Below are 22,268 nucleotides of genomic sequence, written 5' to 3' on the forward strand. Positions count from 1 at the left end.
AAAGGATAAGAAAATCTGAGTCTCTGAGTCCTTTCACCTTCAGCATGCTTTTAGCTCAAAGGACTGTGTTTGTTCCTCTTTTTATCACCTCCATATAGCAGGAACAAAACAGTCCGATATTGGTAACTGATAATGCAGTAGGAGGGAGAATTGTTCATTTTTGAATCAATAGACACGTAAATCTTATCGGCACGTAAATGAAAGCTGCTTCTGATGCATTCTGCCTGTCGACACTCTCATTTCAGCTTGTCTTTTGGGGCTGTTCACCTCCACGGGATGTGTTAAGAGGAAAAAGCTTTAGGCATTTAAGAATGGAACAGGAGAGAAAGCGATGTTGATATAGCACCCTGAAAGCAGTAGCAAGTAATAATCCTTTCTAATTTCCTGCCCAAAGCCATGCAAATACATGTAATAAAATAAAATAATATTGCCAACTCGCTTTTGCACCGTGTCATGTAGCATGCAACAACTAAATGGATGTCATTGTTAGTAATATTCAACTTGAAATCTGTTTTCTAACCAGAATAATTATCTTTATTTTAATTGAGTAAACAAGAGCAAGGCAGAGTTTCAAAGCATGTAGAATAGTTTCAATCAATGGTAGAGGAATATTATTACAAAACAGTTCCTCTTATTCTTTCACAGTAAATGACACAAGTGAGACCAAGGAAACATAGTGTATTAAATTTCTCTAACAATAAGTTCTCGTTTCCAAAAATAGAATATGCATTGAACAGTCTTCATTTATGTACAGTCCATATAAAACAAATGTCAGGGTTTGTTCATTATATGTAAGAGTTAGTATGATCATACATGATTTGTGTTCAGCATCAATATAACAACGTATCTTTTTATTTGTGTTTTTCCTTCAAACCATATTCAAGAGTACATTTCATCAAGCCTGGCTGACCTGTTTATCTGAATAGAGCTTGTGGGTTTTCGATCACGCAACTCACATTTCTATTTTCACTATACAAAGCAAAAGGGATGCATAAATACCAGAACATCAGTGTATTTCAGATTCTCAAGAAAAAAAAGGAATATTTTGGCTCTACAATGAAAGAAGTATTCATCTAAATTTACCATAAAGACCAACCCCTTAAATATTTTCACTTCCTTTAGTTTACATGATTCCAAGCCTGTCCTATAACCAGAAAAACATAACAGGAAATTAGACATTATATTCTTCACTGAATCTGCACTTAATGAAATCATTTAAAAATACTTTTGTCTCTGTTTTTTGTGTTTTTTTTCCAAAAAGAAGAAAACCAAATTAATTGCAAGTACTAATTTTTTGAAAAAGTATTTCACTTTTGTTCTAACTTCCAATTTCTGCCTCAAATTTTGTAGATCAAAATCATTCCTGAATATATATACATTCACTGCTTGTTGTTTTGTGCTTTGTATCATGTTATTTCTTCAGTACTTTTGTATGTTAAGCAAAATGGACAAAAAAGTGTTGATATAACTGTAGATGCTTGTTATGGGGTACTGCAGATTTAGGAAGTTCATATTCTTCGTACAAACATATAAAACATTTGAAACAATCTCCATTCATTGGAACATGTTCAGTTTCTCTCGCTAGACCTGCGTGACAAACAAAAGACCAAAAATTAATCATTCACCTCTTTACTTACAGATATTTTGAGAGAAAATATAAAAGCAGCTATAAGTTGTGAGGGGGAGTATATTCCTCATGCCTGCAATTTTGCTTTCACCCAGTGTACTGGTTTACACCGGAGCATGAAGAGTAACGAGTGGGTGTGAAACACATCTTTTTGGTTCCCTTGCTTTTGCCACCCACTCTCCAAATCTCTGTCTGCCAAAACTTCACTGCTCTTCCAGATGCTGAATGATTCCAGGGATGATTCCAGGTTCACCCTCAGCACGCACGTGCTGGCTGCGAGCCATGGGACTCCCCCGTGCCCCGGAGCCCAGCAGCGGGTGACAAACCCCACGGTAAGGTGAAGTGCCACAGCCACTGTGTGGGTAGCACAGATGCATTGCTTACATAAAAATCAAACAGGTGTTTGCCTCTATCACTGCTAGATATAACGTGTAGGTTTTCAGTTGCATTGATAATCCCCTTGCTTGTGCATCTGGTTTGCTTTCTCCGCTCTGCCTGCTAGACCCTGTCCTGGGAGCTGGATAGGGTTCAGAAGCCTCTGTCTGCCTCTTTTCCCAAATAGTCTGATTTTTTTTTCCAGTTGCTCTTCTTATGGAAAGGGATCTGCCAATGTATCTATTTTTTGCCACATCTTCACTCCTCCTCTATGTCTGCTTTAATTTTTGTGACTGACCAGCACTGACTACAGTACTCTACAACATGGTATGATAATAATTTCTGTCCTACCTGTATATATCCTCTCAGTATTTTTTTATATATTTATATAATGTGTGAGGAGAGGGTTGGGAGTGGGATTTTTAACTGATGTTTGGGGCAATGAAAAGCAATTTCCACTGACCTGTCCATGGAGACTTCCAGGTCTGTGTTTTTTTTTTTTTTTTTGGGGGGGGGGGGGGGGGGGGGTCTATACAGGTGATCTGAAACTACCTTAGGGTCTATTTCTGTTCCTTTTGAAACTAATAGAAGCTTTGCTGTTAATATTTGTGGTTCCTGTCAGGCCAATCATGTGGAAAACAGGTTTTGAAAGACATTAACTTTCTCAAGATATACATTTGGTTAAGACACAAATATTTGGGGAAGAAATAATATCTTTATTTTTGTAAATTTTTGGTAAACTTTACTCAAAAACTTTTTTACTCAAAACCATTTTAAAAGCGCTCAGAAAGTAAAATAAAACAGAATGACAAAAATGACAACCTTCTATTTTTCACAATATGTTACATAAATGGAGTTTTTGCCTACTGAACATGTGGAGGCTGTACATGTTTGAACAAATATTGAAGGGGAATTCAAAGGATTAGAATTGCTTAGCTTTGAGAAGAAACATTTCACTGGAGACAAAAAAGTGTTGTTCAGAAAAGCCCTGCGTGGTTTGTACTCACTCCTCAAAAATGTTGGAGACATCAGAGTAAAGAACTCAAAGCTTAATGAACTTATCTTAAAAAAAATGAGAGATGGCATTGTCCAGATAAAAGAGGTCATAAAACCACATTTCATGGCACTAACACACTCTCTGACCTTTGGGAGTCAAACAACGTAATTATCCCTCAATCTGACTCAGTAAAGTAATCTGCCATTTCATTTCAGCGGAAATTTCCTTCAAGCCAGGTAATTTCATGTACTTCTCTTTCTGATCTCAAAAACAAAGTCAAACTTTGAAGCGCTGTTTGACGGCTCCCCGGGATACGCTCGCACGTGTAATTCTGTCCTATGTAATTACCGCCTGCCCACGCACGCGCTCCTTGTGTTTCAGCTGAGTATTCTCCTTCCCTTTCAAGCTGCTCTGTGACTGTTCCTGAATATCACAAGGTGACTGCTTTACAGCGGTGGGTGGATAAAACATTGCTTGCTATGATTAAACTCTAATGCTCAAGTCTTGGATCAGAATAGCGAGTGTGTATTTAGCACTGGTACGCAGAGTGCAGCAGGCACCCGTAAGCGTAATTGGTCCTTGGTGCCACAAATGTTTCCTGATCCTTCCACTGCAAGAGGCCAATATCAAATTCTTTCTCTGAATACAGTGTGGGCAGGTTATCGAGTGAACGACAGCTGTAACCTCTTTTATAGGATGTGAGATTTTTTAATACCATTTTGGCAGATTTGTCCCTACTTCTAGGTGAACTTCTCATAGAGTTTACAAACTAAAATTACAGGGTTGCTCATTGGATTGCTGTGTTGCTAATCACCTAAATAATCTATCTAGTTCAATTCTTTTTAGCCACATGTTCAGTTTCTTGAACTATCCTTCTGTTCTTCTCCAGTTTGGAATGATCTAGTTTCCTTATAGATCCCTGATCTTAACCATTCAGCTCCCACTGAAATCCTTATTAATATCACTTCAAATTTTTAAGAGCTCAGAGTTTAAATTCTCCATCTGCTGGCATATTCCATCCAGTTGAGCAAGCACCTCTCTTCCCCCTGCCATGGACTCTCACTAGGCTATGGGATCCACTAAAAAGCCAGCTGTCCCCAGTCCTCCCAATCACACGAACACGTAGCTCTAGTCAAAGGAAACCCAGTCATCTAGGCCATGAACCTGGAAGACCATATGATCAACAGGAGGAACAGAACCTAGAAGACTATATGATCAACAGGAGGAACAAACAAGTGCTCAAGACCTCACCACTTGCAGTCCAATCGCAGGAGCAACCAAGATGTCTACAAGCCTTGCCGCAGACTTCAGGAGCTGTGGAAAATCAAACCCGCTGTTCTTACATTTTGGACAAAGCACACTGCTTGCGAGCAGTGCCGTTTTAAAACCTGCTAATAGCATTATCCTGCTCTGAGGTGTACTACCACCTCTCTGGTTGCTTATAATTGCTACCTAAACTCCCTTCACTGCCAGTGGACCTGCTATTATCTCCCCATGATATTTCAATCCACTCAGACCCCCCTCCATCCAGCTCTGGTTCTTGCTCCTCCGCCTCCCGAAGGTGTGTTATTTTTAGAACTCAAACTCCTCCAGTGATCAATGGGAGTCCTTAAACTCAAAAATAGGATACTTAGGCTACATTAATAATTCTCACACCCATGCTCCCTGGTTAGTCTTTCAGCAGCTGCTGCAGCCTCTTTACCAGCACCTCTCTTGCCACTCCGGGCAACCTTCTTCTACTGCACAACTACTGCCATGTATAGAAAACATAAAGAGTACATAAAGAGCACTTAAAGGGAAGTACAAGCCTAAATGTGATCCTGATTAAGAGTGAATTTAAGCACACGCTTAAGCGCTTCTTTGATTTGCTGAATTACTCTTGTTTTGAGTTCTCAAGACTTTATTCCCACTTTGAGAATCTCTGAAGTTCTGATTATAGTCAAAAGGATATCAGTTTTAGCTTCCATGACAAAAAAAAAAAAAAAAAAAAAAAAAAAACAGGGTCTCTGAGTCTACTAACCATATTCAAAGTTGCAGTCATTTTAATGCAAAAAATCATGGAATTCATGTGCCATTCACTAAAGAAAGAAGTAGAAACACAGACTTAAGTAAAGGAATGAATTACAAAGTCTCTCCTTTTTTTTCTTTTTCCAAAATACAGTTTTCAACACTGCATCTGCCATTTTTTATTCCATCTAAATGTGATCGTCTCTGACTTTCAAACCAGTGAACTGCAAGCAGATGAAAGATTTAGTCTAAAAAAAGCATCAGTAATTCCAAACTGTCTGTATTTTCTGCTCTTCTCTAACACCTTAGCTGACTAAAACAGCTGAAAGAGGAAAGAAAATATGACATTAATCCAGACCTTAGCCTTACCTCCGTATGTGGAAAAAATGACCATGTTCAGTACTAATATTATATTAGAGAGGCTGTGCATGAATCACCTGTGGGCTAAATAAAACCTGTCTTTACTTGAACAGTTTCAAGCTTTATATACTTAACACTAAAATTCTGTTAAAGCAGGGTTTTTGTGTGGAATAGCTTCACAAAAGAGAGAACAGACATATACCATTAGCACTTCATAGAAGATCACTTATTATAGCAAGTGCACAAAGGTTCAGTAAATGCCTCCCACTCCAGAAGCTTCCAAAGGGAGCGACCACATGATGTTTACTCCTCACCGTAAGCCATTTATAGCTCTGTTACTCACCACTATCACAGTCATACAGGCAACATTCAAGAAAAGGCAGCAAGAGGTCTCCTATTTGGGAGAAGATAAGGGGTTATAGTGGTGGTAGAACTAGGCCTTTTCGTTATTGCTTTTGACCAAGCCCTGAAACATAATGTAAACTGTAAAGGCTCCCAGGATTATAATCAACTGAGAGCATACATCACACACACTGGGCATTACACACTGGCAATACGTGTGTCTGGTTGGAGAAAACTTTGCACTGGCTGGAAAATTTCAATAAAAAAGGGCCAATAAAGTCCCTTCAGAAGTGCAAATGAGACATGAAGGTAAAGGCTGCCTATAAAGAAATTAGGACTCTTTTGTTCTCAGAATTTTAAATGACATCTGGGCATTCCTAGCAAATAAATACCCTGGGAATGAAAAGGGTATTCATTTCAGTAAAGTAAGAAGGGGGCAGAGTTCATGAACTTTTAGTGGTCTGGAACAGAATTAGCCTAGAATTGCAAACATGCTATTCTTCCAAAGGAATAATTTTTGAAAAAGGTAATTCCACAGGTATGTCTTCTGTAGGCTATTCTAGGGAGTTGGGAATATGAAATAAAAGGGCTATATCTATGAGCTTCCTAATTCTACCAAGAGTCTTACCATTCCTGAGATGGTAACCTGAGGTGTCAAGGGATCTGCTTTAATTAGTCTCCTGTCATTTCCCTTCAGCGGGCACCACTTGCCAAGATCACCTTCTCCTGTGCAACTTCTTTAATATTTATTATCATATCTGGAGTCATTGTCCACACAGATGGCCAAAGAAGCAAAGGTAGGAAGTCAAATGTGCTCTAGATGAGCATATTACTGCAATAAGACTTAAGGGGGAGGGTTGAGGTTGTAACGGGAAATGCATCTCTCAACTCCCTCCTAATGGTAGTTGGATGATTTAAAAAAAAAAAAAAAAGAATATTTCTTTCTTTATTGCCTTTTTTTTTTTGCAAACTATTTCAACATATTTGTTAATGTCAGGGTAAAAATATCATTTATCATTTATCACAAAAAAAAAGATTGTTTTCCCCCTATTTCTTTTGCTCTTTACCTACAGTGTGTTAAAAATATAGAATAACATATAAATGGGAGAGGATTTGGGTTAAACACACACACAGAGTTTCAAAACAAAAAAGGTCAGAATTTTTCCTTTTGAGAATTTTATCTCAACAACAAAGGATTGGAACATTAATGACATTTTTTTCCCACTGAAATGTGGGAATTATCTTTTTGGTAAGGAACTTTGCATAACTTTACCATAAAAAAATATTTAATGCACTTTATTTTGTTTCTCAAATTAATTTACATTTGTCTTCAGACAGTGTATCATGGGGAACTAAGGACAGTTTTGATCTTTTTCGGCTCTCTAGGACGTGCAGCTCTCTAGGATGAGGCAGCTACCATAGAGTTTTGTGCAAGAGCATGCCTAGTCAAAAGTGACAGGTCTTTTTATTTAGGACAAAGATCATTCCACGTGTTATACTTTTGTCATGATTTCTTGTTACAAGCTTTGACATAAAGTTTAGTCAGCACAGGCACGTGCAAGAGATGGACAGTGTGACACAGTGTCTCTGAAAGGACAGCTATCAGATGGAGGTCTTTCAGATCAATACGTTAGGGCAGCAAATTCACTCCTGCCAAATAAGGAACAAACTTACAACATTTTTGAAGGTCTAAATTGGGCACTTAGCCAAGGGAACACAATTAAGAAGAATGCCGTTGCACTGACCTAATGACCTAATGACTGCCACAGCAGTTTAAGTGGTATAAAAAAAGCCTAGATAATGGCATGTCTCTGAAGCTCTGTGGAGGATTTTTGGCTGAGTGCAGTAGTATATTAAACTGCATGTGGTTGCTAGTTTGTTCTCTTAGTAATTTGGAGATTGCAGCTTCTTGGGCACAGCAGCTGATTTATGCAAGTAGTTTATGAGGAGTTGATAAGCACGAATAAGAGAACACATGAATAAGTTATGTGAATTTTATTTATGGAGGCTTCTGCGTGGATTCGTGCCTGAAGTCAGCTGAAACAGCAGCTTGGCAGTATATCCAGTAGATATTTTAGAATTCTTTAAAGCAAGTGGTCAACTATATACAACTTCTGTAAGCATAGAAGTCTTTCAGTTCCCTGAAGGATCAATATTTGTGATGCTATGATTATGGATACTGGAGTCCTCGTGCAAAAAAATTTTAAAAAAAAATAAATGAAATATCTCCATTTTTTTCCTAAAGATTTATCCTATAATTTTTTTTTCACTTCAAAAACAAAAGTTCTGGTCTTCATTCTGAATTAGAACCATTTTTTCCACAAAAAAAAAAAATCTTACAGAATGTGGATTCTGAATTTTGGTTTTATGAAACAACCTATACTCACTTTGTTTTTCTTGGAGAAATGGAAGTCAGATGCAGATGATCCAAATAGCATTATATGTGATTCCTAACACTCCAAGATGTTGCAAGCATTAGCAGTTTTAAATATAAAATTTTCAGGGAAAAAAAAATCCCATGATAAATGTTTCTACTTTCTGACAAGAACTAATCCAAAAGATCTAGGATTGGCATTGTGTTTCAAACTTTATATTCTCTAGACCATGGGAGTGTGTTCTGCACTTATTTTAGGTCCTCCACCTCTCTATTTGGGGATCTCTTGACTCAGATCAGAAAGCTACATAGAGGAATACACTATGGGGTTGCTAGTTATCACTAGTTAGATGAAGTTGCACTTTATTAAGCAGTTTCTAGCATACGCATTCACAACAGATAGGGCTATTTATATATTTTTTTTGGTTCAGGGATAAGAATCAATAGTCTTCTTAAAATGCTGAAAGCCTACCATAGGCTTTATAATACCAAAGCAGTTTAGAAAGAGACTGAAGTTTTTAAAGCCTGATTATTCACAACTTATTTCAAAATAGTAATACAAAGAAAACGTATGGGCTCTGACATACCCTCTAATGTCAGTATTTCTATTGCTACAGTGATTTTTTTCTGGAACTACCCTTAATGCTCTCTCTGCACAGTTTACATGCCTTAAAACACAGTGGTTGTAGCATATTCAGCTTTTCACTTCAATTTTCTATTTCTTTCATTAACGCTTTCCAAAAGACTTCTGATAATCTAACAAGTTACCTTTATCAATGGGATTTGCACACTCATCTTCAGTCGTTCTGGTAATGTATGAGGTCATTTGTGATTCTTAATGGAAAGCTAAGACTGAGCAATATATAACAAACACTCTGATGGGTGATGAGATGGTCCAATGGCCATTTCTACCTCTGTTAATGTAGACTATGTGTAATGTCTTTGAAAGGGTTGCTTTCTGAAGGGAAGAATATATTTTTGCTCCATGAGGCTTTGCCGGATGCTGTTTATGCAGGTGTGTGCCTACCACTATTGCTTTGTTCTCTGAGTTAAGCTATCCTCATTCATCAAGCCCAACTCTGCTTTTATAAGCACTAGGATACTCAGCGTAGGCATCACTCAAGGCTTAGGACTTGGTCCCCCTTTTAAGGTATCGTCCTGGTTGTTTTATCAAGTCTACCAACATAGTCTTTAATGAAGCCGCATGACTTAAAGAGCTTCAATAGTAAAAAAAAAAGGCTCTGAGGTTAGAAGGGGTTTCCAGGATAGTCCCACTTCATTTTCATTTTCATTCTTTGTAATAGCAACTCAGATGCTCAAGACAAAGTCTAACAGAGACCATAAAACTTAAGAAAATAATATCATAATAAATACATCAATAAGATAGCAAGGGCCTAAGACCTGATCCTGCAAAGTGCATATTGCCAACTTAGAAGTTATCCTCCAATTATAACCCAAACCCCTTAACAACTTTCAAGTACATGGTAAAAAGCAGACAGTAGAAATGCAACCTGACTTTAGTAAGCCACAAAAATAAAAACATATTGCAAGCTCCCATTATAAAAAATTTTAAAACTGGTAATCTTGATGTCTGCAAGATTAGGATCTACACAGAAGGGGCCAGACTAAGGGCTATTAGAAATACAATAATGATTGATAAGACATTCTTTATAAGACAGGTAGCACTAAAAATCAACTCAAAAAGAAAATGCCCTGAAAAGTGGTGCCATTTGAAACAACAAGACGTCCTTTTTTGTTCTGAAAGCAGGAAAGGCTCTGCAAGGAGGCACTCACTGGTACAATACGAAATGTGCCTACTGAGAGTTAATTGCAAGACTGTGGTTTCTCAAGCAGGATATGTCTTTGAAAACGAAGTATTTTCAGTGTTTCCAGCTAGGAGAAAATGTATATGGTGGTGAGTGCTCTCGCTGCAGAGACTCCCTGTAGTCAGAGCTTGGAGGCCAACCACAGAGATCACTGGAGAGGAAATGCCTCACCAGTGCCTGTGGCTGAAGTACGGAATCAAGCACATCGTGACTGGCATTGCTGTAGGCAGCCTGGATGCAGCATGGGCACATCATTATAAAGTTAAAATACAGAATTCCTGGATCATGTCAAAAGTGACCACTCATGAAGAAGTCCACAGCCCTCGGGGCTTGTTGTGAGCCAACCCTGCGACTTGCAAACATCCAGCCCTCTCACGTCCCATCTAGGGCAATGCAAGCTGAGGGACCAGAGGCATCTGGCACTTCTCAAAACCTCGCCGCCTGCTCTCCTGACAGTCCCCTTTGCTTCTGCAAGTATTTTGCCAGACTTGTGTGTGTCTTGGCCAGGTGCATAGCTTGCAGTGAGCTCTAAAGAGCTACAGCTGCCAATAAGTGTGCCCAACAGCAAAGGAGGATATTTGGTATGCCACCTTACGGCCTTATACATCCTCATCTAGTAGCCTGGGCTATAAAAGTTTGCAATAATCTTAATGGCTTGAGTCTGCACCGAATCTATAGAGTTAAAGGCTTGACGGTGCAGAGAGGTAAGTGCTGTTTCCTGCCCAAGGTGCCCATCTACAAGCTTTGACAGTGAAGGATGTTGGGAATACTTTAAAATGCTCTTCTGTTCTTTTAGGGAGAACAGGAAACTGGAATTCTAACAAAATAAAGCATCCCATGGAAAGGGTCTTAGTTTCAAATTTTCGATTCTTCTCTCTGGGGGGAGAAAAAAAAAAGGGGTTCTATGCTTTTCTTTGAAAATTCAGGTCACTCAGTTTTGAACTTTTAGAGAGATAGTTCATTTAGGGAGCTGAAATTTGGAGGAATTCTGACTGTCTATGATGAGATGGTTCAGGGATCTTTCAGTTAAATCTTTTCAGTAGTCTTCATGTAGTCACTCAAACACAGCACCAGTAGACTTTGGAGAAACAGGGTATCAGCCTCAACATCACACTGTTTCATGCCATATGAGCTCTAAAATGCATTATTGGGCTACATAATTAAATGATGAATAATAATTTTCAGGTAAGTTGTATTAATACACAAAGGAGATTCTAGAGGAAGGCACTCAGACTTCTTTCATGCTTCATTTAGTTCTAGCTCTCCACTGAAATAATAAAACTATTTTAAATTATGTATGAAACTTTCTTGCAAATTTGAATGCAACATACCGCACAGCAAAATGTTGCTGCTGGAAAGGTTCTCTGATTTCACACCCGAATGCCCATGTCTTTTGCTGTTGTCATGCTGGCTGGCACTTAATACTCCCGGTAACCTGGCATATTCTCCAGGCTGCATGCCTCATAGTAGGCAGCCATGCTTGGTTTTGTGTGCTTTGCACACAGCATTCAGAAAATTATTTGTATTTTTTTCATTAACAAAGAGAGAAAGGGATTCTGGCTTTTTATTTTGTAGGAGGTGGTGAAGTTGCAGAGGTAAAGGCTGCACATCGAAAAATCTGACACTCGGCTGAATCCTGTAGGGCCCACAAGTATGTGCCTTCACTAATGGCACTTCCAAAGCTCCACTGGTCTGCTGTTGCCTGCTGACATTTGCGGAGTTGATGACTTTTTCCTTTTCAAAAAAAAAAAAAAAAAAAGTCAAGGAACTCAATGTGGAAATGTACTTACAACATCATTAAGTTAATAAATGAGTCACACAAGCATCGGTTTACCAGCTAAGACTAAGCACATGACCTAACCGTGCTTCTTTCTGTGTAGAAGTTGAGATATAGATACTAGTTTTTCTTCACTTATTACTGAAGTCAGGAAAGTTACTTCAGAGATGCAACAGCATGAATGAAAAGTGAATCAGTTTCATTGTACTGATTTTGTAATCACACCTAATTTTGCAGATATGAGATAGTCAGGGGAAAAGGGTTATAAATTCTTGTTTTCCAATAAAACAATAAAAAAGAGACAGTACAGTATGTTAATCCATCTGCACATATAGAAATGTTCAAGCTTAGCTACAATACTTCTTGCAAAGGTTTTCACTTTCTAACAAACTTTTTTTAATTGGAAAATGAAATTTATAATGATTTTCCGCTGACCATCTCATATCTGCAAAATTATGTTTGATTACAAAACCAGTACATTGATGCTAATCAAATGAACATCGGAACATTTTTATTTCAGTTTCCTTCATGTATCTTTCAGAATGCCAGTTCTGCCATTCATTTTTCATCACAAATGTTCTCGGTCTCTCACGGAACTTTTATTTTTCAGAGGAAAGGTCTAAGCATTAGGTGTTAACTTGTTAGACTTTCAAAAGCCGTATCTTCAAACCCTGGCAAGGCAGGCTTTGTCTTTCACTTGTCCCTGAAGAAAACTTGCACTTCAGGCTGTTTTTAGAAAGGAATATTTCAAAAACATGTTTTATGAAGCAAAGTGTCATCATGTGTGTCCTGATGGTAATTGAATTTTGGTGCCATTTGTACATACATAATTTGGGATTAAGGCTGCTAGATATTTATATCATGATTGTTTATGAATATCAAATTCCAGGGCAATGAAACTAAAAGCAAACAGCATCTGGGTGTACTGTAATGACAGCCTTTCTTCCTTCACTGAAGCAAAAGAAGAAAATGACAAGAGAATTATTAGGTTGGATAATTATGGGAGAAAGAGCAGAGTTTGCTTGGGTTGTTGTTTGAGTGCTGGCATGGGCTGAAGCTGCTGAAGTTTATTTAAAATGCAGTGAGCTTTTGTACCTTTGACTATGCCAAGATTCAAACCAGTCCAACATTTTCTGATGGAAGATTTTTCCACTGGGAAAGGTTTATGTGTTGAAAGTGTAACTTTTTATGGAAATGTCTAGCTTTCAGCAGTTCTCCTGATGCAACAGTGAACACCGATCTGGGCAGTTTCTTATCAGCAGCTCCCCAGCTGTCTGCCAAGAAGCTGGAGCAACTCTTTCACGTGCTCTTCCAAGGGCCAACAACTTCAGCTTTTCCACTCTTGCAAACCCTAATGCCTGCTCAACACTCTCATCACCTGGAAGCTGCTGGGGTCAGTTAGTTCTAGAATTAGGGCAGAACTATTCTTGGTTTAAAACTTCAATGTGGTTTAACTCCGTATATTCCTGCACCCCCTGACCAGCTGAGGGCAGGGCCCAGCTTTGCACTGTGATATAAATGGACCTTCCCAGGCTGACTCTTCACCCTCCCTCACTTCAACCTTGGTCTGCTTTGCTCTCTAGCTTCACTGAAAATGGGTGGTGCAAAAGCTTAAACGCTGCCCTTCAGGATTCATTTTAACAACTCCAAACCATAAAAATTACCCAGCTTGTCCTATCTCCCCTGCATTGCAAAATTGGATCATGACTTTTCTGTTTTGCTTTGCTTTGCTATTTGAACTATCAGATTTTCTGTTCATTTCGTGCTTCCTGGTGATTTGGCCAAGAGGGTTCATTTTTCCCAATTTTTGTCTTCCATTGCAAGAGATTTTGTAAACAATTAAAAGTCCCACAATGGCTAGGTCTGTAACAAAGCCCCATTTGGATGCTAAGCAATACTTATAGATACAATAAAAATTAAAGCAAACAAACAAAACCCCATGACAGCTCTTCAGCCCCAAGTGATTTCTAGTACACAACTGATGAATGCAATACCTTGGAGACAAGGGAGAGGATAAGCCAAGGGAACATCAATTATATTTGGTATCATAATTAGAATACAAGATGCTTGGATGCCTAGCAGTGAATATTACTTTTATTTAATAGGTTTCCTGAGCCATCTCAGGACATTATTTTAAAAGTATTTTTGCACTAAAGATGCAAGCCCTCAGGAGTTAGGCATCTACGATTTTTTGGGAAGCCAATGATGTACCTCTCTGCATCTTACAGAGCTAGAACTATTTTAAAAGTCTGCCCTCTAGTTTCCCATAAGAGATACTGGTCATGATGTGGTAATTACATACCCATTTTGATTGTGATTAATCCCTCTTTAACTACTCTTCTTTTCCACAGAAAAATACTACTAGCCATGTAAAGCAACTAGACTCAGCATTGACCCTCTGGGCAAGGTTTTGGTCTAGAAACACAGGATAAGCAGCATTCATAGGACTAATGCTTTGAAATGCAGCCTTTATTAATGATAAGCCCAGGAAAGGCAAGAACGGAGATGAGTGCCTGAAATGACTCTTCTGCATTTTATCACTTCACACTGCTGAAGGGGCAGCAGGACACTCTGTTCATTTACATTACCATTGAGAAGGGGGTGGGAGAAATGAAAAAGCACATTTCTTCCGTAGCCAGGGAAACCCACAAGGGCAAGAGCTGAGCAGCAAGCTATGCTTGGGTCTGCTTTTAAAGCAGGAAACTAGCAGCTAACCAGGTACAAATCCCGTTCCTAGAAGGAGACAGAGATGATGCAAAATGCCCAGCGGTCTTGTTGGTAAAAACAAACACACAAAAAGTTCTTTGGCACTCAAAAATGAAAGAAGTCCTTAAATGAACGGGCTGTCTTAGTGAGGTTATGCTGCTGTGTTCCTGCAGGCTGCTTTTCCCGGGAAGCCCGTGAATATTTCAGCAAATGGAGCTCCCCTGCCTCCTCCAGGAGAAAACTGAACCTGCAGCTCCAGGCTCTGAGGCCAATCTGCAGTGCAAACGCCTGGCAATGGAGGCAACATTTCCCATAGGGTTAGGAAGAAATGGGGTAATTCCACAAATGCTCCTCAGCTACCTTTGTGCCCTAATCATCTGAAAACAAAACTGCAATTAAAGAAGTCACACAAAAAAAGAAGTTTCTCAACTGAGTAGATCATTTTGCAAGCTACCTGGGTATATATTTTAAGAAACACTTTGCTGAGATCACAATTTCCTTCCAAGTCTCAGCAAAGGGAGGTAGCTCTGAGGTGGTTTCAGCTCATCCGGGATTTTCCAGGGATCTGGCTCACACTCAGAGGCTTTGCAACACTGCAAGGTGCAACCCAGTGCTCCCTGACGCTTTTCAGTTAAATGAGGGTATGTGCCCAGAAATACCCATGTTGCACCAAAACTTCTCCGCTGAGCTCTAGACCTGAGAGATGCTCAAAAGGTGCTTCTCCCTGAGAAAATACAAGAGGGAAACTGGAAAGCTCAGCGTTCTCCATCTGCGCAGTGACACCCAATTTACTCATGTTGGATTCTGCCTCTCCTGACCCCTTGCAGGCGGTACTGCAAATAGCCCACACTTCACTATCCATGCTGGCTACAGTTTCTAAAAATGCCACTTTCTCCTGATCATATGGCTTGTTCTCACCAGAATTCATAATGCAAGGGTGAGTGTCATTCCATATAAATAGGATGTACATGTGATGGGCTTACACATAATATTGCAGCATGATACAACTGTGATTACTCAGGGTTCAGTTACCTGGTTTCTTTTGATATAAGTCTAGCACGTGCAATAAAAAGAGCCTTTGAGTCAACATTCATATCCCTGACAAATAAGAATATGGAAGAGATGGGAGATTGTTACAGCATTATTTTTGAAACATTCAAATAAGGACTGGGGGGGCTCTGTGCACTTTGCAAATACTTCTTCTGAAATGCTTAGCACTTAATATGAAAAAAAAATTACAGCAAACAGGAAGAAAATATGTGGTGAGAAAGCGATTACTAACTGTCAAAAACTGGCATCTGGTCTTTCTCTAACCCACATTTTCAGCAGCCTCTTTTGAATATTTAACACTCCTGTCCTGGATTTCATGGCCTCCTTGCATTGTAAAAGGTCTTCATAGGCTCAGGAACTTTGACAGCCATCCTCTGCAAATCCCACAGCATCTCTTCAGAGGAAGATAAGCACAGAGGCAAAACATCATATGCATGCTGCTAATTTAACTTGACATATAACTGGCTGTGTTAGAAAGCTGGGTACTCCAACATCTGGCCAGTGCAGGATATGTTTAGCTCCTCACATTGCCTTGTTTCTTTTAACCTGTAGTGTGATAATTGCTTCTTCTTCAGAAACGTTTTTGCTGAGGTGTTAAATATTGTATATATACAGGTAGAGTAAACACGAGATTCTTTGGTGTCATTAGTCTGTGTAAGTATGTTGTGTTTAAAGACTTTGGTCATTCATTTATTAGAGCTTCAAATATTAATCCATCTTTTCCCTGAAATAAAAGCATTTCTTCAAAATATAAATAAAGGTGTAGGTAGAACATGCTGTCTGTAGAAAAGTGTACTGTTAATATATTCCTTGATTTTGCAACCTATGACAGGCAAGCATTTACTAATGAGGTATTAGAATTGCTTGGAATTTATATAGGAAAATGGGACATTTCCATCACATCCTATTTCACAACTTTGTGTTTGTTTGTTTACACTAAATCAACTGAAAAAAATAAAGTATTTTTCCCACAGGGAAATAGAAGGAAAATGTGAGAGGAACCAGCTACTATTAAAAATTATGCATCTAAGATCATTGCTCTTTTAGTTCTGGATTTTCACCCACATGATCTAACAATGCTGTGGAAAAGATTATTTTGATCAGTTATCTTTATAGAAAGGCTTTTCTTCAGCTTCTACATAAAACAATTCTGTGGAACAGTTATGCAGCTGTGTCCATACATGTCCTGCATCTGCATGCACAGAGACACAGAGCTGTATTTACCCTTAACAATAAACAATATGCCATTTGCACATACAGATGAGGAGTAGGATTTTCAGATGTACTGAAGTGACTTAGTGGGATTTAGTTCCCACTGAGTGGCAATTGTATCCCTTAGCACTCAGGTCCAGGGTTCGAGTCTTTGAGATGCTTAAGGGGTAAATGTATTTAGGGGCTTAACTCCAAAGCAGTGATCTTGAAAACTGCAACTCCGCTGTTGCTTGAAAGGCAACAATCACAGCCTGAAAGGCACAAAAACTTTCTGGACCTCATATATGCTCCTGCATACGTCTTCAGATAACCTGAGTTTTTACAAGCTTGATCAGCTCTGTACTAGGGTGAGCTGCAACCCAGAGCCGCACCAAAAACTTGCTGTGTTTCCCCAGCTGAGAAGACTCTCCAGCATCTACCTAATTGGATCAGACTCTGTGCAAACTTCAGCAGCAGTTACACAAGCTTCTTTTAAAGCATAATTTGTGGAGACTGTTGCTACATGAATTACATTAGACAAGGTACGTGGCAACCCACAGGATGCAGGAAGCAGAAGCAGGTTTCCCTACTGAGGCCCGAGCTCTTTGCTAAGCTGCAGTCAGGATCACTTGTCTACAGATTAATTTTAATTCATTTCTGCACAGCAGCTCAAAGTGTAGAAAATGTTCCCTCCTGCCAAGGTAGTCTTCAGTCTCCAAGAAGGCAGGAAACATGGGGTTTAATCCTTTTGAAGAACAGGAGGACTTGACCTGCTTTACTCATGCATCCTGGGCGCGTGCGATAATTGCCGAGCCAATGCAGAAGAGGGGCAGCCAGCATGTTCCCTTTCCAGCTGCGTTTTCAAGTTCCTCCTCTGCTTGCTTTAAACAAAGCCCTCCCGTGCAGATCGGGAGGAGGTAGTTCACACTGTAAATGCAGTGTAAAGAGAAACAGCTCCTGGTTGTGCTCAGGATGCTGCTGAAGGCCCAGAGAATACAACGATCTGATGGTTTTCGTCTTTTCCTATTAGCTGTCTCTAGACAGCTGTCTCTTCAAGGCTCACAGTATCATTTACAGAGGTGACTCAAGGTTTCTTAAGAGCACATGCAATGCTGTCTCTTCCAAGTGACAAGAGAGCAGGTAGGTTTCTGAGCAGAGCAGAAAGCCAGTGAATCCTTGAGTATCCCAGCCCTGTGCTAATGGAGATACTAGAGGCTGTGGATGGAAACAGGCATCTCCATCCCTTATTTTCTTCTCTGTATGTCTCTCTGGAACAAATTCCTTTTTGGGAGAGACCGGGGCCTGTCCTTGAGCAGTTTCACTGCATCAAGGCAGTGCTGACCTGTGTTCAGCTCCTACAGAGAGCAGTCAAGACAGACATGACCAGAATCTGCCAGGTAGGTGCCATAGGCTCTGCACCATCTGCCCTCCGCTCACAGCCACCCCTACCCAAGCGAATGGGGCACTAGTTCTCCATCAGTTCCCCTCTTTAATAACATAGGCACCCACACAGCAGGTGCTGAATTGGGCTGGGAGCCCAACTACTGGTAGATCCTGCAGGAGGATCAGCTCCTTGATAAAGACAGATCTTGCATGGGGTTTGCAGTGTCTCTCCGCAACACCTGAGCTCTGCTGTCCTCCCGCTGATGACTCCCTGAGACAGCTGCCTGCGTCACTCTGCCCAAAGGTCCCTGAGCCCCATGCAGCTTATGGAAGTTCTGTCACTGGCTGAGGGACCTCGAGGAAAGCTGCACTGGCTCAAGGCACGCTATTGCCAGTACACCTGGTTTTTATATCTGAGGCTTGCCCTGATGGAGTTGGTTAGATGCTGAAACTCTCACTGAAGCAAGGATCCTGAAAACTTCCCTTTGCTTAGGGATGATGAACCGTTAGCTCAAAAATGATGCTTTTAGCCTCAGATGATCTCTTTTAAATGATCACCTCAATGATCTCTATTAAAGTAAAGCATGTTAGAAGTTGGGGCTAAATAGTCTATCTCTCATCCTGCCTCCGGGAAATAGATTTCTTTAATTTCAACCAACCTGCAAATAGCTTTGCAATTGTACACATAATTGAGCTATTCTGTGATTCAGCAAGCTGCTGCTTTTCAGATGAATTGTGGTGTTTTGCCAGGTTCATCCTCTTATTAACGTGTGTGAAACAAAGCATGCAGGCTTACATACCTTTCATTGAGGTTTCTATTGATTTGTCAAAGACTTAAATTATGTACATGCTCAGCAGTGTTGCCTACTAATGGGTTAAACGACAGTAACTCGAGTGCAAAACAGGTTCGCCCCCAAATGAATTATTCTCGTAACATCTAAGAGCAAATCTATTGAAAGACTTGTCAAATTTGACAAGAAAAGTAGGAAAAGCGCCTGAAGAGAGGGAAAGCCTGTGCCATTGCCTAACTTGATACTTTTGTACAAAGAGTTTAATCTAAAAAGAAGTACATGTGAGCTATGTCCATTTGAGCTTGCTTTACTTTTGGCAAATGGACTGAAAAACTGAAAATTTGTCTCTACGCTCCACAGAGTGAACCTTTCTTCTCTTAAGAGGTAATGGAGTTTGTTTGTTTTGTCCAAAATAAAAGTTCCCATTCAAATGCTAGAGGGACTGATCAATTTATGTGATTTCAGACAAAATCACAAAAGGAAAGACTTTTAAAATTTCAAAATTAAAAGAATCAAGACTCTTGGTGAAATGTCCTGCATTGCATAGGATATACTCTATGCTGGTCTTTGGGAAGAAAACTGCACTCGAGCAAAATGACTTGCAAACAGAGAAACAACTGTGCGTTTATTTTGTCTTGTCTTCTGCCTAATTAAACTCAAATATTGGGTTTACATCTTCAGATGTGTATTTTCTTCCATTTCAGTACACCCTTTGTGTTGGTTTCCTCTTAAATATAAAGCCTACACCTTTCAAAAGCCTTGAAATAACTCCATCAAGGTATTGTCATGATGTCCTTCCCTCCAAACAGGAGCAGTTTGGCTTTGGGGGAAGTTTTTCTTCTTTGATGTTTCCCCTGTAAAAGCTATTTAGCAGTTCTGCTCTCTCCATGTGCACGCCAGCATTACTGCTACTCCTGCTGTTAAAATGCACTAATAGAGCTGCTGACATGGAGCAGTTAGCCAGCCTCTCCCTTGGTTCATTTGTTAGGAGATGGTGAAAGCACAACCCTAGCCCACTGCTTCCATAAGTGCATTCACATTTTTCGCCCCAAGAGCACATTCCCGAACCGCGAGTGGCTCCACACGGCCAGGGAGGCTTAACAGCAATTTTAACATGAGGTTTGCTCCAAGGCAACAAACAGGAACAAAGGCCCAGCAGAACTAAAAGGGCTCAGTTTATCAGTTGAATAACAGATTTTTCAAATTAAAAGCAACATTATGGCAGCTTTGCCAAAGTGGGGGAGTAAATTCTAGGCACTGGTTCTGGGGTGGAGGGGAGGATGTTATTCTGCTTTATGAAACCTACATTTGTATATAGAGCCCAGCTATCTGTGGAGAGAAACAAATGCAGTCATACTAATGTAAGCACTAAATGGAGATGCAGCAAGTCGGAGCTCATACTTGCTCGCAAGTTCAAGTAAAGGTTAGTTCAGTTGAATTGCCCTTCAACTAGCTCTATCTTGCAGCAAATCAAACATGAAAAGTAAAGTATGACCAAAACCGAGAGTAAAAATCTATACAGACCTGTAGGACTTGGTTATTTATGCTGCATGCCTTTTTCTTTTAGTGCATTGAAATACACTGTATTTAAGATTGCTGCTGTGGGTTGAAGTGAAATTAGGCAGTTAAAACTGCAGCAAATAGGGAGAGCAAAAAAACTATAGTGTGTGCAGCACAATATTTCCTCACTAGCGTTGAGCACTGTCGGGACTACTACCCATAGCCCCTCCTTATATGATATTATTCAATATCACATGGAATTTGTGTGTTCCATTCAAGTGTGGAACAGAGGTAAAAGCAACATCTTTCAAAACAAGGTGCACACGAGTGTTTTGAAGCAGGCCTAGGCCTAGCTGTAGAAAAGGCTTCCTGACACGTGGGAATGTCCTGCTCGCTGGCGCAGATCCATGCAGTATTGAGCCAAAATTCTCAAAGAGCTGACAAAAACTCCAAAGCTCTTTGTGGCAGCAATTTATGCGTTTTTTTAGCACAGGGCTCTGAAAACATAATTAGGAAGTCTCTTATCAAGTGAAACGAACAAAAGCTATAAAACAAAATGATGAGGCATTAAATTTAGGAGAGGCAAATTTATTTGATTATCACATCAGAGCCCCACTATTTCAAATCACACTGTTAGCTTAATTGGCTACAATTTATGTAGATTTGATAAAACTGACTGAATTGTTAATAACTTAGTTGCACTTTATGCATTCAAAAGCAGTTAGCCTTTTAACTGTGATGCAGGTACCTGAAAATCCTTGTGTTGAACATGTTTTGAGCCACTTAAGCTTAATGACTGGAATTCCTTATTATTTTGCGTGCTCGATGATGCCTGCCTATCCCAATACTGCCCAAGCACTCCCAGCTTCAGCTGCAGGGGCAGTTCCCAGCTACAGAGAACAGCACTGTCCTCACTTCATCCACAGCTTTTTAATGGTGTTGCTTCTTTCCTTCTCTCCAAACCCTGTCTAATGCATGTGGCTCCCTAGTTACATTTAATTCTGCCTGGATCATAGGTATGTACCTCAGGGCAAACTCCATTAACTCAAAGAATATTCTTTGAGTATCAAGATCTGTTTATGCAGCAAATAGCCCTAATCAAGGCCTAAAGCTCTAGGGATTTTTGATTGGTGGTCTGAGATTTCAAGGAGGAATGCATTTAAAGAATAATTAGTTTTTAGTGATGCAATTCATTCATGCTGCTTAATACCTTAGAGCAGAGGCAAGGAAGAAATAACCTACTGACTTTATTCTCCCTTCACAGCTCACTGATGCCTCCACATCTGATATCTTCAGAGGTCCTTATGCCTTTCTAAGCTTCATTTGAGAGATGTCACCCCAGCAGCTACATCCAGCTCAGGGAAATGACTACAAAGTTTAGTTTTTAGAAAATTTGTCAAGAAGAGCATTGATGGAATTTAGAGGCTTCTATATAAATCAGTCTGAAAATAAAGTTGAAGGCTAAGCTCTACAACAAAGTAGAGTGATCAAAGGAAAGCAGCTATTAAGTAGTGACTCATTAAAAAAAAAAAAAAGTAGACATTTTTCAGCTTTCAAACAAAATACTTGGACTTTCTCCCAGTCTGAAAAAAATGTTTCTCGTTCTGCAATGGAGTAGAAACTTGTGGGATCACATTTTTACTGTGTGAAATATTATTTATTTTAAGGGCATTAAAGCTATGGAGAGCGGGGCTATATGGAGTCACTTCGGCATGTTTGCAGAGACCTGTTCCTGGCTGCAAATTTTCTGGAAATGAGAAGCTTCTTATGGTGATGGTAGACAAGCACATAGCATGCTTATGTTCTAAAAACCTATAAAGACTTCCTGTCTCACTTATGCCTTCTTTAAAAAAATATAAAGTTATCTGAGTTACTAATTTGTAATTTTTTTTCCAGTAATAAAAACAGTGTTTGAAGACATGGTTGATAAGTGACAGTCATTTGTTTTGCCTATTTCATTTT

At 39.6% G+C, this 22,268-nt stretch overlaps 1 protein-coding gene across 1 annotated transcript in view; it reads right to left on the reverse strand.

The window, feature by feature from the left end:
- Nucleotides 1–1,300: 1,300 nt before the first annotated feature.
- Nucleotides 1,301–22,268, reverse strand: part of SMPX (small muscle protein X-linked) — a 38,566-nt gene continuing 17,598 nt past the window's right edge. The window contains exon 5 of the mRNA XM_026052129.1: nucleotides 1,301–1,587. The gene's annotated coding sequence lies outside the window, so the exon portion shown is untranslated. The remainder of the gene's footprint in view (nucleotides 1,588–22,268) is intronic.

This window comes from Nothoprocta perdicaria, unplaced genomic scaffold, assembly GCF_003342845.1.
Source record: "Nothoprocta perdicaria isolate Ctin4 unplaced genomic scaffold, notPer1 scaffold_112, whole genome shotgun sequence".
Lineage (NCBI taxonomy): Eukaryota > Metazoa > Chordata > Aves > Tinamiformes > Tinamidae > Nothoprocta > Nothoprocta perdicaria.